The sequence below is a fragment of the Poecile atricapillus genome, chromosome W (assembly GCF_030490865.1).
Source record: "Poecile atricapillus isolate bPoeAtr1 chromosome W, bPoeAtr1.hap1, whole genome shotgun sequence".
NCBI classification, from domain to species: domain Eukaryota; kingdom Metazoa; phylum Chordata; class Aves; order Passeriformes; family Paridae; genus Poecile; species Poecile atricapillus.
Window position 1 is genome coordinate 13,464,807 of NC_081288.1, and position 14,153 is coordinate 13,478,959.

General features: G+C 41.1%; 1 protein-coding gene across 5 annotated transcripts in view; it reads left to right on the plus strand.

The window, feature by feature from the left end:
- The first annotated feature begins 1,345 nt into the window (after nt 1-1,345).
- Nucleotides 1,346-14,153, plus strand: part of LOC131592144 (inactive histone-lysine N-methyltransferase 2E-like) — a 57,354-nt gene continuing 44,546 nt past the window's right edge. For 3 of the 5 annotated variants that reach the window (XM_058863446.1, XM_058863449.1, XM_058863450.1), the window contains exon 1: nt 1,346-2,179. The gene's annotated coding sequence lies outside the window, so the exon portion shown is untranslated. Of the gene's footprint in view, nt 2,180-10,704; nt 10,762-12,278; nt 12,357-14,153 lie in introns of all 5 variants that reach the window. The other 2 variants (XM_058863448.1, XM_058863447.1) reach the window with 2 other exon arrangements.

Below are 14,153 nucleotides of genomic sequence, written 5' to 3' on the forward strand. Positions count from 1 at the left end.
CCCTGCCCGCGGAGTCCTCCCTGACGCTGAGATCATGGCGCCCGTTTTCTCCCTTTGCCTCCCCCGGCAGCTCCCAACCCTGCCCAGCTGCGGCTGCCCCTGCTGCAGGATGATGTCAGCGCCAGCCAATCAGGGCGCGCCGGGCCACCCAGGCCAGCTCGGCCATTGGCTGCCGCGCCGCTCCCGCCCCCCTCCTGACTCGGGCCCCGCCGCGGTTCGCTGCGGAGCCGCAGCCAAGGCACAAGTGCGGGGAGGGGAATAGGAGGGGAAGGGAAAAAAAAAAAACCCTACACAAAAAACCGACAACCAAACCCACCAAGACGCCAGCCGCCATTTCGCGCAACAACAGGCAGAACCCGAGCGAGCAGCCCCAGCCAAGCGCCCTAAGGAGAGAGAGAGAAAGAAACAAGAGACACACGCACAGAAGAGTTAGACAGGAAAAAAATACCCATAGACTCCGCCATGATCACAAGACGTTTAATCGCCCCCCCTCCTCCCTCAGACTTAATGCCCCATTACAGCCGCCTCCTCTACGTCCAACCAGCTAGCAGATCCCTTCACCTCGGCTCCCTCCTGCCGCAGCAGCAGCTGTTTAGAGCCTCAAACTCTCTGTGCCCAAGGTGTGGGGGGACGCTAGTCTATGGCGCTGCTGCTAACTGCTTCTCCAGTCACCCGAATGTGGTGGCTCCATCGAGGCAGGGTAAGAGCTGCCAGCCCAGCTTTTATCTGGTGCCCCGAGTTTGCGCACTGAAGGAGGCTCGCTCAGCCCCTGGTGGGCGTCGAACGAAACCCCAGCCGCCGCCTCCCCTCCCTCCATCAGCCATATCGCTGGAGGGGCTGAAGCCGAGCAGGGGAGGCAGGGCGGCGTACGGGTACAGCGGGAGCTGGGAGGAGATACGGTGGTAGGAAGGGAGCGCCTTACGAATGGCGGGGCTGTGTCTGCCCTGAAAGGCTGAGCGAGCTCCTGCCTTTGGCAGCGCCCGCTGGTCTGGACGGAAGCGCGCCATTCCTGCTCCCCGAGCGCTGTTCCCTAGAGGGCAAACGAGGCTCGTTCGCCGCTTGCCTCCTTCCCTACAGAAGTGCCTTCAGCGAGTGCTGTCCCACTCGCTTTAAGGAAAGAAGCTTTCTCCCACTTGCCTTTGAGTCCTAAATGCTTCGGGGAAGATTCTCAGCCTCGAGTGTCTTACTGAGAGTTTCAGCCAAAACCTCCTGAGCAAGTCTGCAAAAAATTGCCGCTTTCTTTCTCCCCTCTTCCCCGCCCCTCAGGTAGTTCTTCTGCGTTTGAGATCCGGCGGGTGTCTCCGGCTTTTCGCGCAGTTTAGGCCGAAAATGTGCTATTAGAGACTCATAAAGAACACATATGCTGACAGCATCGACGGTCGTGAGGAAGAAGCCGGAGGTTGAGGGTGTGAGAGCGGCCAAGGAGGGAATTTTGGCTTTTATTCCTCCGAGGATGCAGCTCTGACTCAGACACCCTCGCCCCCGCCCGCGCTCGGCCCCACAACAGGCCGGGACGGAGCCCCCGCCCCTCCCGCGCGGGCTGCGCCGCCGGGGCTGCGGATCGCCCCCGGCGCCAGCCCCCGCTGCCGCCGCCCCTCCTCCGCTGCCCTACTTCCCTCCTCACGGCCCCCCTGCCCAGCCCCTGCCGCAGTCTGGTGCCGCGGCCGCGCCCAGACCCCGGAGCCGTTCAGCGTGTTGCAAAATGGACTCTGAGGGCTCGGCTGGCGCGGGCTGCGCTCCCGGCCCGTAAGCAAAATGGCGGCTGTTTGGCTTCGCCTTGGTAACCCTGCCCCTGTCAGGCGGGGCGGGTGAGCCCCGTGCAGGGGGAGGGAGGGGAGAGCGGACGCCATTTTCCCAGAGAGAGGCAGTGACATAGAAGGGAGCGTAGGAGGCTGGAGGGAGGGAGGCACGGGAGCAGCGGCGGCAGCAGCGGGGTTTGTACACAGGTCCCAGGGCAAAGGCGCCTTTGAGCTGGTCCCTGTAGGGTTCTGCGCACTGAGCTAGGTTTGGGGGGAGGGGGGGTCTCCTCTTTCCCTTTTCTTTCTTTTACTAGAGCCTACTGAGGGCTGAGTCCTGCCTAGGGTAGGGATATCCGCAGTGGGGCTGTTGCATTGTTTTGGTTGGGATAGAGAAGGGGCTCAGCTGAGGGGTCCTACTGCCTGGCCTGTGACCATTACAGGTGAGTCTTTGGTTATTACCAGCATATTCTGCTGTGGGTGCTTTGGGGGAGGGGGGGGGGTGGAAAAAGGGAGTGAAATGCGACGGTCATGTCTCATTACCTTCGGTGCGAGTATAATTCCTTCTAACCCTGAAATGTGTTTAATTTTTGTTTAAGTTGCCTTGAATTTGCTTTTCCTTTTGTGGGGTTTGGTTAAAAAATGGCAGGCTGTCGCTATATCTTATGAATATGGCGGGTTACTGTAACTGGAGGAGCTGAGGAGAATTTTTTGGCAGTTACGCCAGATTTATGCATTATGCTTGGAAAATGAGCCAAAAGGAGCTATTATGTGACAGCATAGGCTTCCTTGGGCTGGCGGTTTTCAGAACGGGTTTGTGCGTTATTGGGACTGCGTATTGAGTTTTACGAAGCTTGGGGAAGCCTATTCTTTTCCTCCATCCTGTATATTTTTGCTTTGTGGTACTAAAATGGCTCGTTATAGGCCTAATCTCTTTGCCTTCCACACCCCCGCCTCCCTGCCTGCCTCCCTGTTAATATCTCTGTTTCGTGGTGTAACCTGGACAAACGGAGAGCTGTCCCCAGGAGTTTCTGTGCCAATTTAAAAGGGGATCATTCTCCCCACCCCCTTTCTCGAGGCTGTAAGTAGTTACACTGGTGCACCTCTTCCTTGCTTTAGTTTCTGCAGGCAGTGTTCGGGTTCCCTGGGTGGCATATATCAGTCTCTTTCCTGAAGCAGTAAGTGTTGGTGGGTTAGACCGTATTGCTGCAGACACAGGGGAAAAGAAACAAACGGTTCACTGTGTACTACTAAATAGGGTAGAGAAACATAATATAGCCTGATTATAAAGGTCCTGTATTCCCCCATACTCGGCTATTAGGGAATGTGCGGTCTCTGAAAGCCCTGAGGTCCCTAAAATGGTACGTGCTACGTGTCGTCAAAAGCAGAAGTTCAGTGCTGCATCTGGGTTTAGGAATGTTTTAGTCTGTTTATTTACAATAGCTTAAAGGAATAATAATGAAGCATTTTTGTTACTTAAGGTTCAGATCAGAGAAAAGCAGGAGATATCCATGTCAGTACTTGCAATGCATGATTAATTGGTTATCATCACTATACTTTTAAAGTTACTTTTAAAAAAATGTGGAGTAAATTTATTAATTTCCCTCTTTTGTCCTTTAGAGATTCTAAAAATGGCGGCCTCAGGCTGATGTTGTGGTAATCTAATCAGCTCGGGTCCTCCACACCCCATGCAGTGCGTTTGTCTGCAGCATATTAGTGTCTTACTATGTTTAAATGAAAAGGCTGTTCCCTTCAAATAACGTACAAAACATCTCTTGACTTTACTGCGATTTAAAAATGCTGTGTTCCAGCTGATTAATTTTATTGGTTATGTGTGTGAAAGGCAAGTGAACGAGACCACTCTTGTCGGGGAAAAGGGGGGTGGAAAAGAGGCAGCAGACTCAAGCAGCTCCTTCGAGGGGTGTGTATATGGTGCTGTAAGGTAGTATGTATGTCAGTTTAGTAGATCGGAAAAGCTGCGTTTGTGATCGATACTGTAGAACTGTCTGTCCTACTAACGACATAAAATCAGTAATATATATCAATGCGAGTAGTGGATTACGATCACTAAGACAGCAAAATATTTTTGTGGAAGCACATATGTGAACGTCATGTTCATCTAGGAAATACCTTCACTGGACATCGGTGTAGTAATTCCATGTATTCAAAGTTTGAGAATACGAAACGAATTTAAGGGACTAATGCACGTGAGATTATAACCTGTTACTTTATTTCACGACACGGAATTTCTTCTGCTGCCATGTAATCTTTGCATTACATTTTTTTCAGTTTATTTTGTATATTGTTATATAAATTGTATATGTGATAATACACATACAAGATACAAGTACTGAGGGAAGGTGTGGTTTGTAACCTCTAATTTTTTTCCTAAATGAAATATGAACCTTTTAGTATCACCACTATAAATATGTTTGAGTGGGGGGAAGGGAGGTCACAAGGATTCATTATTTGGTAGTTGGTGTAGTGTACTCTGATACATACTATAGAGGCTGCAAATTGTATGTTTGAAACAACAATAGCAAAAAATAAATTTTCACCTTTTTTTAAATGCGTGTCTTTAATCTTGTCTTTTAAATTAATGCAATATGAATTCCTATTCCAATATAGCTTTAGAACCTTCTGGATTTGCTAAGCAATCAAAAGTAAGGTATTGAAGGGGCAAAGCTGTCGTCAATCTCTGATGAATTTTAATTTGAATAGCACTGATGTGGGATTTAAGGTATACCTGAAGTTGAACAGTAGGATAGTTAGACTTTGAGGGTGTTGTTAATGCATGCCTTTAGTGTGTTTTGAGGCCAAAGGCTGAGTGATTTTGTTAATTCTCCAGTAACGCATGCTCCCATCATCTTTATTTATATAAATACAATTTATTTTTTTTCCATGTCTTATTCTCTTTATTTGAGAGCACAAGAATAAGACTTTAAAGAGTATATGTGCCTTTATGGAAACTTTTTGCCTTTTTCTTTCCTTGCCTTCAGTTGAAAGCTCCTGTTCTTGATGCTGTACAGTCTGTAGCTCTTCATGGCCTCTTTCATGTTCTCAGGCAGACATCTGATTCACAGTTAGAGGAAAATAACTTTGTACATGTTACAAAAAGTGTTTGGGGGACAATAATGAAATAACCAAAAAAATACTAATTTTCAAATTTTACAGTTTATTTTATGCACTAAGAACCTCTTGGGAATTTAGAGATCTTTCTGAGTTTTCCTGTATGAGTTTTAATGAGTCAGTTTGCCTTTGTGACTCAGTTTCTCCATTTGTAAAAACAGATTTGTGATTTAAGGAGATGAGAATACAAAACAAATTCTACCTTTATTTTTTAACTCCATTGATGTTTTTATTTATATATTCATAAAAAATGAAATACCCCTCTCCCCCAAAACTAATACAAACTTCTTCAAAGAGGGAAGGTTTGAAATCTAAATTCCTTTTTTTTAATACATGTTTCTGTTCCACAAACATTGTGTTACAAATGCAATAGTATGGATTTGAGTTATGAAACCATTTATGTATCTTGAAGTTTTTCATATCTAAAGGAAAAATTTGCTTAATTGTCACTTAGCCTTTTTGGTGAGTGTTTCTGCCCTCTGGGAAATTCCAGAGGGGAAATAATACTTACTCTTTAGACTAAATCTAGGGAAAGTTTCTCTTAGGACTAAATAACCTCTTCAGGTAGCTTTAAAATAATGCAACCCCTGATTTTTCTTGGACAACTTCAGCACACACAACTATTGAAGTTCTGTTGGAAAGCAGAGGAAATCAGAAATCAGTGGCACACTAAAGGCTGAAGTGTTTCTCCAGTTATGATCTTGGTTTGACTAAGGACAGTCTTAATTTTGCCTGCATGCTAATACTAATTTTAGTAAGGACTATTTGTGGGACTGAGTTAAGGAGTGGTGTATGTAATCGTGGTATTGTTCTAACTAGATTAATGTAAATGAAGGTTTAATGAAAGTATTTTGCTGTTGTCACGTGACATTCTAACAAAATTTAGTGGGAGGGGTATAGATGGGTAAAGATATAAAATAGCACCCAATTCAGACTTCTACAGAGATCCTGAAGAAGTGCGTCTATGTTATTTGCCTCTTGACTTCCTTACAAATGAGCATTTGTGAATCTCTCAAAGGCATATTTTGTTGGACAGTGTTTTTTCAACAGGTACACTGTTTACACTGTTTGTTTTTCCACTGTGCAAATAGTTCTGATTTATTGCTGAGAGTGACACTTAAGACATCTGTGGGGGGAAGAAAAGTTTCCACAGATGTGGAATGTGGATTATGGGAAAAACGCTCAATTTCATGCTTCCAAATTCAGGATTATTTTAAATACTAATTGTAGTGTTCTTTTGAATGGCGCAAGATGAATATTTCTGTCTGCTTCAGTGTTCCCATTTTCTTAGTAACCAAAGAGTTGTACTCACAAAACCTAATCTCTTTGAGGATCCAAAATTCTGCTCATGACCTTCACATTACAGAAAAAAATGTGTTGTAGTTGTGTTCAAAGAAAAACTGCTGTTAACCTTTAAGGCATAACAAACAAGTACTTAAAAGAAACCTTTTCAAGGTTTCATATACTTGCTAGGAGATAGTGAGATTATTTTTATTTCCTCTTACAAGTCTTAATGAAGCAGGCAAGGTTTAAGCTGTGTTGGTTGTTAGAAAATTTTCAAAAGGTTATCTGTAAACCTTTGAAGACAGTTTCATTGCACAGAGAATATTTCTTTAACATGCCTGACCTAAGTGGTTTTGTATCTTATTTTTCAAAATTAAAATATGGGTAAGAACTTTAGTAAATCAGTGTCCATTCAAATGATGTGTTTCAAAAGTGCATGTGAAGAATGTATTATAGTAGCACACAGATTGCATCCTTTGCGAGTAGAGTATGTTTGTTACTTTTGCATATTGTATACTGAAGTTCAACCTCTTGTTTCGTGTGACTTTATACACTGCTTAGATGGAGATCCAGTGCTTTAAAAGCTAAGTGAGACTTTGAAGGGATCAGCAATTTTGCAAATCAAGCACTTGACAGAATAGTATTGTTCCTAGTTTTAAAGTTTAAAATTAGCACTTGGATAGTGTAGATACTAAAATTTCACATTGCAGGCTCAGGTTAAGGAAAGCATTTTTATTTTATTCTCATTTGTACTTACGTTTTTTGTATTTTATACCATTATAATCTAGGTAATCATTCACTTTTATAACTTCATCACAAAAGTAAATTGCTATTAAGTTCAAAGACAGGATGATAAGACTAAATTTTAATGACATTATTGTACTTTATATTGCAACTTAAGAAGGAAGGCATGTAATCTGTTGTTGGCCTCTTATCTATCATATAATGGTGTGAGCTGGAAGAGACCTTCAAAACCACTTTGTTCCAACACCGTCGCCATGGGCAGGGACACCTTCCACTAGACCAGGGTGCTCAAAGCCTCATCAAAGTCTGGCCTTGAACTTCCAGGAGTAGGACATGCACTGCTTCCCTGGGCAACCTGTTCCTAGTGCCTCAGCACCCTCACTGTAAACAATCTCTTCTAAATAAATCTAATCTAAATCTCTTATCTTTTAGTTTAAAACTGTTCCCCCTTGTCCTATTACTGTCTATTCATGTAAAAAGTAATTCTCCCTCTTTTTTTATAAGCCCCCCCCCTAGTATTGAAAGGCTTTGTTGAGCCTTCTCTTCTCCAGACTGAATAACCCCTGTTCTCTCTGCCTTTGTAGGAGAGGTGCTTAGGCCTCTGGATTATCTTTGTGACCTCCTCTGGACCTGCTCTAACAGATCCACTTCTTTCTTGTGTTGCAGACCCCAAAGCTTGACAAAGAACTGCAGGTGGGATTTCTTGAGAGTGGAGTAGAGGGGCAGAATCATCTCCCTTTACCTGCTGCCCATGCTGCTTGTGATGCAGCCCAGGGCATGGCTGGCTTTCTGAGCTGAGAGTGCAGACTGCTGAGTTGTGTCATGGTGCTCATCAACCAGCAGCTGCAAGCCTCTGTCCTCCTCATGGCTCTTTCTCCACCCATTCTCTGTCCAACCTGTACTTGTGTTTCCCTGACAGTGTGCATGGGTGCAGCACCTTGCACTTGGCTGTACTGAACTTCATGAGGTTCACAGAGGCCCACCTCTTAAGCCTGTCAGGGTCCCTCTGGATGCTCTCCCTTCCCTCCAGCATGTTGGCCACACCACAGAGCTTCATGGCATTGGCAGACTTGCTGAGAGTGTGTTTAATCCATGTCGCCAACAAAGGTTTTTAATAGCCATGGTCCCAATACCAGTTTGTGAGGAATGCCTCTCATCGCTTGTCTGCACAGCGACATCGAGCTTGACAGTTTGCAGCTCTTAGGAGTGCAACCATGCAGCCAGTTCCTTATTCACCAAATGGTCCATCCACCACATTCATGTCTCCATTTCAGAGTTCAAGTTGTTGTGCAGAACAGTTATTTATTGGTCACAGAAACTGATAAAACTAATAGCCTGTATTTGCCACTCAAAAATTTAAAGTTCTACTTAGACTGGTAGATTTGGGCCTTTTACCTTGAGGAGGTCTGAATATTTAAATTTGTTTAGTGTTCATTACTGTTTAACTTTTCTAGACTGATAGGGCTGAGGATTTTTGACAGTTAATGCTCTTAGCTTGCCTTCAGTAGACAGGGGGATCCAACTTCTAATTAGAGTGGTTATAATGGGCCTGAGTTGAAAACTGTATCACAAGATAGATGATATTCAAGTCTAGGTGGTTAATCCTGTTTTAACTATTGGTTTAAAGAAAGTTTTCCAATAAGGCAAACTTACTAAAACTTATTGACTAAAACTGGTTTTAGTCAGTTCAGCTTAAACTGAAGACTTGAGAATTTCATCAAATTATATACAACTTTTGAGGAAGGTACAGCATGATTTCATGTCTCCTTTGGTTTCCAAACCTATCATTCTAGACCTGTGAAAGAAACATGAATACTTTATATATAATTCATAAACAATACAGTAGTTATTTTACTGGTGATAAGGGTAAGGTTCCTCCATCAAATGCCTTACCAAGTAATTCCACTGATTTTTTTTTTTTTCTTTTGCTTAGGATAGGAACATTTGATACAAATACTTAATATCTTTGATATTATGAAGGATCATTATGAATGACTATGTTGTGGGGTACTTTTAGATGCTTGTTCTCTTGTCTTATTTCCAGTGATGTCTCCTGTGCTGAAAGACAAAAGCTGAACACTGCTTGTTGTTCCCTGCTGTGTGGCAGTAGTAGTGCAAATTAAAGCTGTTTATTGAGCTTCCATCACTGGGCAGAATGTCTTTGTGCTTATTTAAAGATCAGGTATTTCTGTTATTGCAGTTGAAAAACATACTGAAACGTTCATTGAAAACACAAAGCTATAGAGTTAAAATGCATGGAATCAAAATTTCTTAACCCAAATGATACAGTTTTGCAGAGTAATTGAAATAGAAAATAAATTTGGTTTTGTTTTCTTGAAAGTATGAAGGATCTTTTGATCTTAGAGTTCTGTATTTTTTTTGTGTGTCCTTGAACATGAAATAGTCCCTCCATCTGTTCCCTCTTTTTTTCTTGCCAGTATCTTCCCCAAGTTTTTGTAAAGAGCATTGAAATACTGCCAAATTGTTACCAAAAGATACAGTCCAGGTTGAACTGTAGTTAAACTTACACAAAGGAGTTCTTCTAACTGCCAGAAAGAATTAAAAGTTTGTGTGTGAATTAATGTGACTTTCTGACTTGATCGTGTTTAGATTCCTAGGCACAAGTGTAGCAGTTAGGTGAATGTCTACAAATTGCTTCCATGAGTAAAGGTTGAAGTACTATTTATGTAAATCAAATGACATGGATAAAAAAGAGGAGCTAGTTTTTGAAATGACATAAGTGAAAACATTTCAAAACAAAAATATGCTTAGCTGAAGTCAGACTTGAAATAAATCAAGAGAATTTTACTTGTGTAGTTGGTAGCTAATAATTACAGTAGACTCCCAAGTCTTTTTAAGCAGCTTAGAAAAAATTAATTAGTTTATTTGATGTCATGAAGCCTGCAAAATGTTTAGTGTTGAAGGCATTACCAGTATCTATTTTTAGCCACGTATTTTTTCACCCCAAAATCTGTACTTACTGGGAGTATTGGTGACTGAATCGCCATGAAGTGTACTGTTACATTTGATAAAAAATAAGTAGACTTAGCCCATGCATGTCTGTAGACATGAATTAGGGTATTCTTACAGAATGTGGACTGAATATACTTACAGAAAGCCGTTATATTTTAGAATGTTCGTCAGGAATAATGGTGTAAGGTAACAGATGAAATGTTTTCTTCAAGAGTAATTGCACACTAGAGTAATCACAGGCAGTTTGTCCCAGTTTAATCAACAGCTTTTTATCATTTTATGCTAGATGGAGAAATAATTGGCAGTAAAATAGCTGATGCAAAAAAATGACGTAAAGCCAAGGTATTTTTACTGGGAAACAACTTCATTAGTGTTCTTATCCTTTGAATTTTTCTCTTTAAAGGCATTTTACATTTCTCAGTGATAGACTATAATAGGCTAGTGTTAGGTAGGTAGTATATACGTGGCAATTTTGCTATGAGAAAATAATTTTACTCCTATTCATGTGCTGTACTTGTTTTGTATTTTACAGTTCCTTGGCTCTCCAGCTCAAATAACTGATGTTTTTTGAATGGCTAGGCCTTTTTTGTGTGATTTATTTTCAGAAGTATAGCAGGTGTTTAGTAAACTTACAGACATCAAGCAATTGGCAGTTAATTTTCAGTCCTGGGTTGTTGAGTTCTGCAAATAAAAAACCTAAAATCTGTTAGCCTGGTGTGCATTATTATATCTCTGCTTACTGCTTCTTTGATTTCTGTTCAATAAACTAATTCTCATTCTTCTGTAGCTGCTTTTACCATTATTTCCCTTCTACCACTCATTCTCTTTCTCTTCCTAGTCCCATATTTTGTCTAACTTCCACTGAGTGAAGAAAAGGAGTGAAGAGAGACAAGAGGTAAGGGCAAGTCTTCATATTTTAAGAGACTGGCATAAATACTTGAGGAGCAGACCTTGCTTTCGCTCACAGGAATAAGCAAGAGCAGCACTGTTGGACCAGATAGTAAAGGAAAATAGCTTATGTCCAGTGGAAGGCAGCTTTTGGTGTATAGCAGAGGCTTGGCTAAACTGGCAGACTGACTCTTGGTGTGTACGGAGAGGTGTGCCTTGTTTTGTGCAGACTAGAGTTTGTGTAGTGCATGTATGACCTCTGTACCGATGGAAACCTTATTACATGATGGAAACTAAAGGGTTTTATGCATAAATCCTGGATACCGTGAAGGAGGCAGGGTTTTCTTATTTCTCTGTTTTAGATGCTAAACTCTAACCAATTCATAAAGTTTTGCTGTCATTCCAAACATGACTGTGGTCTTTGAGTGTAAAATCCTGTGTTTGTCTCAGTATGTTCATAAGCTGAGACAAGTTGCCCAGAGAAGTTGTGAATGTCCCATTGCTGTAAGTGTTGAAGCCCTGAGCAACCTGGTAGCAGAGGTGTCCCTGCCTATGGCAGGGATGTTGGAATTGGATGATCTTTCAGGTCCCTTCCAACCCAAGCTATTCTGTGTTAGTAAATCATGCTTATTGGCACTATTTTAAAGCAAAGTTGGAGGAGGAGTCTTACTTTGTAGCTGGTTGTAATGGCAATGTTTTTAAATAAGTTGGTCTAATGATTAAGTAGATCTGTGTCAGTACAACCAATAGTGTAATACAACAGAAATTTGACAGGGCTAGGAACTTAATAGCCTTGAGCTCTCTGAAGCTTACTGAAAATGCAAAAGGAGATGGGAGCAGCTATGAGCAGTGTCCTGTGAGAAACGGAGAGGAAGCATAATGATTTTTGCCGCTGCCTGTTAAGTGTTACTTCAAACCAGCCATAGCAGGTACCTTTTTGGATTTTTGTCTGTCTGATGGGGCATGTGAGAAGGAGGTTAGATGGATATGAGTACTGGCAATGTGTAGGTGACCCTGAACAGCATAGGAGATTATTGAGGGTCTTGTGATGAGGAAGAAGATACTGCTGAGAGGGATATAGAAAACATTAAATCAGTGGGAATGTTTGATCACACACTACAAATACCAGATTTCTCCTGGAACAGGTTATTTCTTCTATATGATTTGCAGGAGTTGGTCATTAATAGGTCTTAATTTGTATATTTGAATGTGCCTACTATGTCATATTTTTCCTACTCCTCCTTTTTTTTTTTTTTTGTGTCAGCAAAAATTAGAAGTAAACTGCTAACTTAGGTTATGTTACCATAGAAAGCAGCAAACAGTAGCAGAGGTCTGAATTTGTACTTGCAGTTGTTTCTAAGGCTGCACAGTTCTTACTGCCACTGCAGTGGTGCAACATCTGGAATGTGGATATCCATCCTAATCTCTTAGGAAAATCGGTACGGTTATGGAGCATGTTAGGGGAAACGGAGAAAACTTCTTTGTATGTAAGATTAGTAATTTATTAATGTATTCCGCTTCTAGGTCTGATTAAAGGCATGTTACCTCCTGAGAAACAGACAGCAATGAATAAATATTGATTACTTTATACATTTATTTATGGTATGTGTATATATGCTGCATATTTTTTCCATATTTGTGTGTTGATACAAGCATATCCATATATACATGTGCACAGTATAGTTCATTATTGGAAGTATATCTAGAGTGTACCATTAAAATGCCAGTTTTTCTTGCTAATTTTGAAAATAATCTAATTCTTGTTAGACATGTATGCTCAGAGCAGTGGTAGAAAGCAGCAGTTTAGAAAAGCATGATTTTATTTAATTAAATCTTCTTTAAATCTTCTCTCTTGTTCTTTTCCCAAATAAAAAGAAAATTAAAAAAATCAAACAAACAAACAGAACCCAACATGCATACGCAGACCTCCCAAACCAAAACAACAACAACAAAAAATTCCAAAGGGGCAAAAAAAACCCTGTAGGTAGGAAAGCCAAGTAGTAAAGCTTAGTTTGTTGGCTTTGTGACAGTTCAGGACATTAGTTTTCACTCTGTGTTTGTGGATTCTGACAAACTATTGATAGTTGCATTTTTAGTTAGATTTCTGTATAGATTGTGTTAGGGCATAGGTGTATCAACTTTCCTTAGGCCCATTCTTGTGGATTTCTTGCAGTTAAGGGTGGTTCCTATGACCAGGGGTTAACATTATTGGCCTGTAAATCTGAAGGAAAGTATGACAAGAATTGCTTTTGCTCGTGATTGCAAAATGTGTGTACACATGATGTAATTGGAGGGAGGAGAATGTTTAGATTGCATTCTCAGTAAATGCAGCTTACCTGTGGAAGATTCATGGTGAAGTAATAAAATACAGTAAAACAGAATACTACCTTATGGCCATCTATTACCCGAGATGACTTTGTATAAACAAGTAACAATAAGATACGCAGGAGTCAGCAGAAGTCTGAAAGCAATAATACAATCTTGGAAATCTTTGCATCTTGCATATTGATACAGGAAACAGTAATTAGTTTTGTAGTGATCCTTTGTAACTTCGGAGCCAACCTAGACTCACAGTGGTGTTGAATTTTTTACTGGGAGCAAATGGAAGTTAAGAGTTTTGGTTTGGGCTTAGTGCTGTAGAATACTTTGACATTAAAATTGACTTGAAGTTATAACCAGGTTAGCATTGTGTGCTGGTTAAACTGAAAGGTCTTGCTTGATTCAAGACTGTCATGCAGATAGTTCATGTGTTTTAACACTAATTTATTTTTATTTGTAAACCTCATGACTCTTCTTCTCTTGTTCCTTGGTCAGTGCCTGAGTGGAAAATTGACCATTTCAGCAAATTTATTTGTTGTTTCAAGTTAATTCCCTTAAAATTTGTGCACATCTCATGAAAATGAGCCTTCATATATATTGTGTGTATTCTGATACTTAATATTGCTCCAGGAAATGGTTACTAATTTCTTGCCTGGATTTAAAGGTGTGAGGGAAGAGGTTTACCAGTACTCTTAGTTTAGCAAAAGAGAGCCTCTTCGGTGCTTGTGTTCAGCAGAAATAAGCTCTGCATAAACATGAGGTGAGCTGTCCATTGCTGGGTAAGTTGGGAAACAATAACTTATTAGGTGTTGGGGACTGACTATTATTCTTGGCCATTTCAGTTACTCCATTTACTACATACGGGAAAGTTACCACTTTCACCTTTTATGTATTTTGTAATACATATTTCAAGTTACATAATTTTGCTTTTAAGGAAGGGTAGTTGTCATATGTAGATAGGTTAGAAGATCTTGATTAATTTTTCACCTCTAGTTAGGTCGATTTTGTATATGGACCCTGTGAAAATACAGAGTAGACAGAGTATAGAGATGGTAATACATCTGTAATGGCATTAGTTAA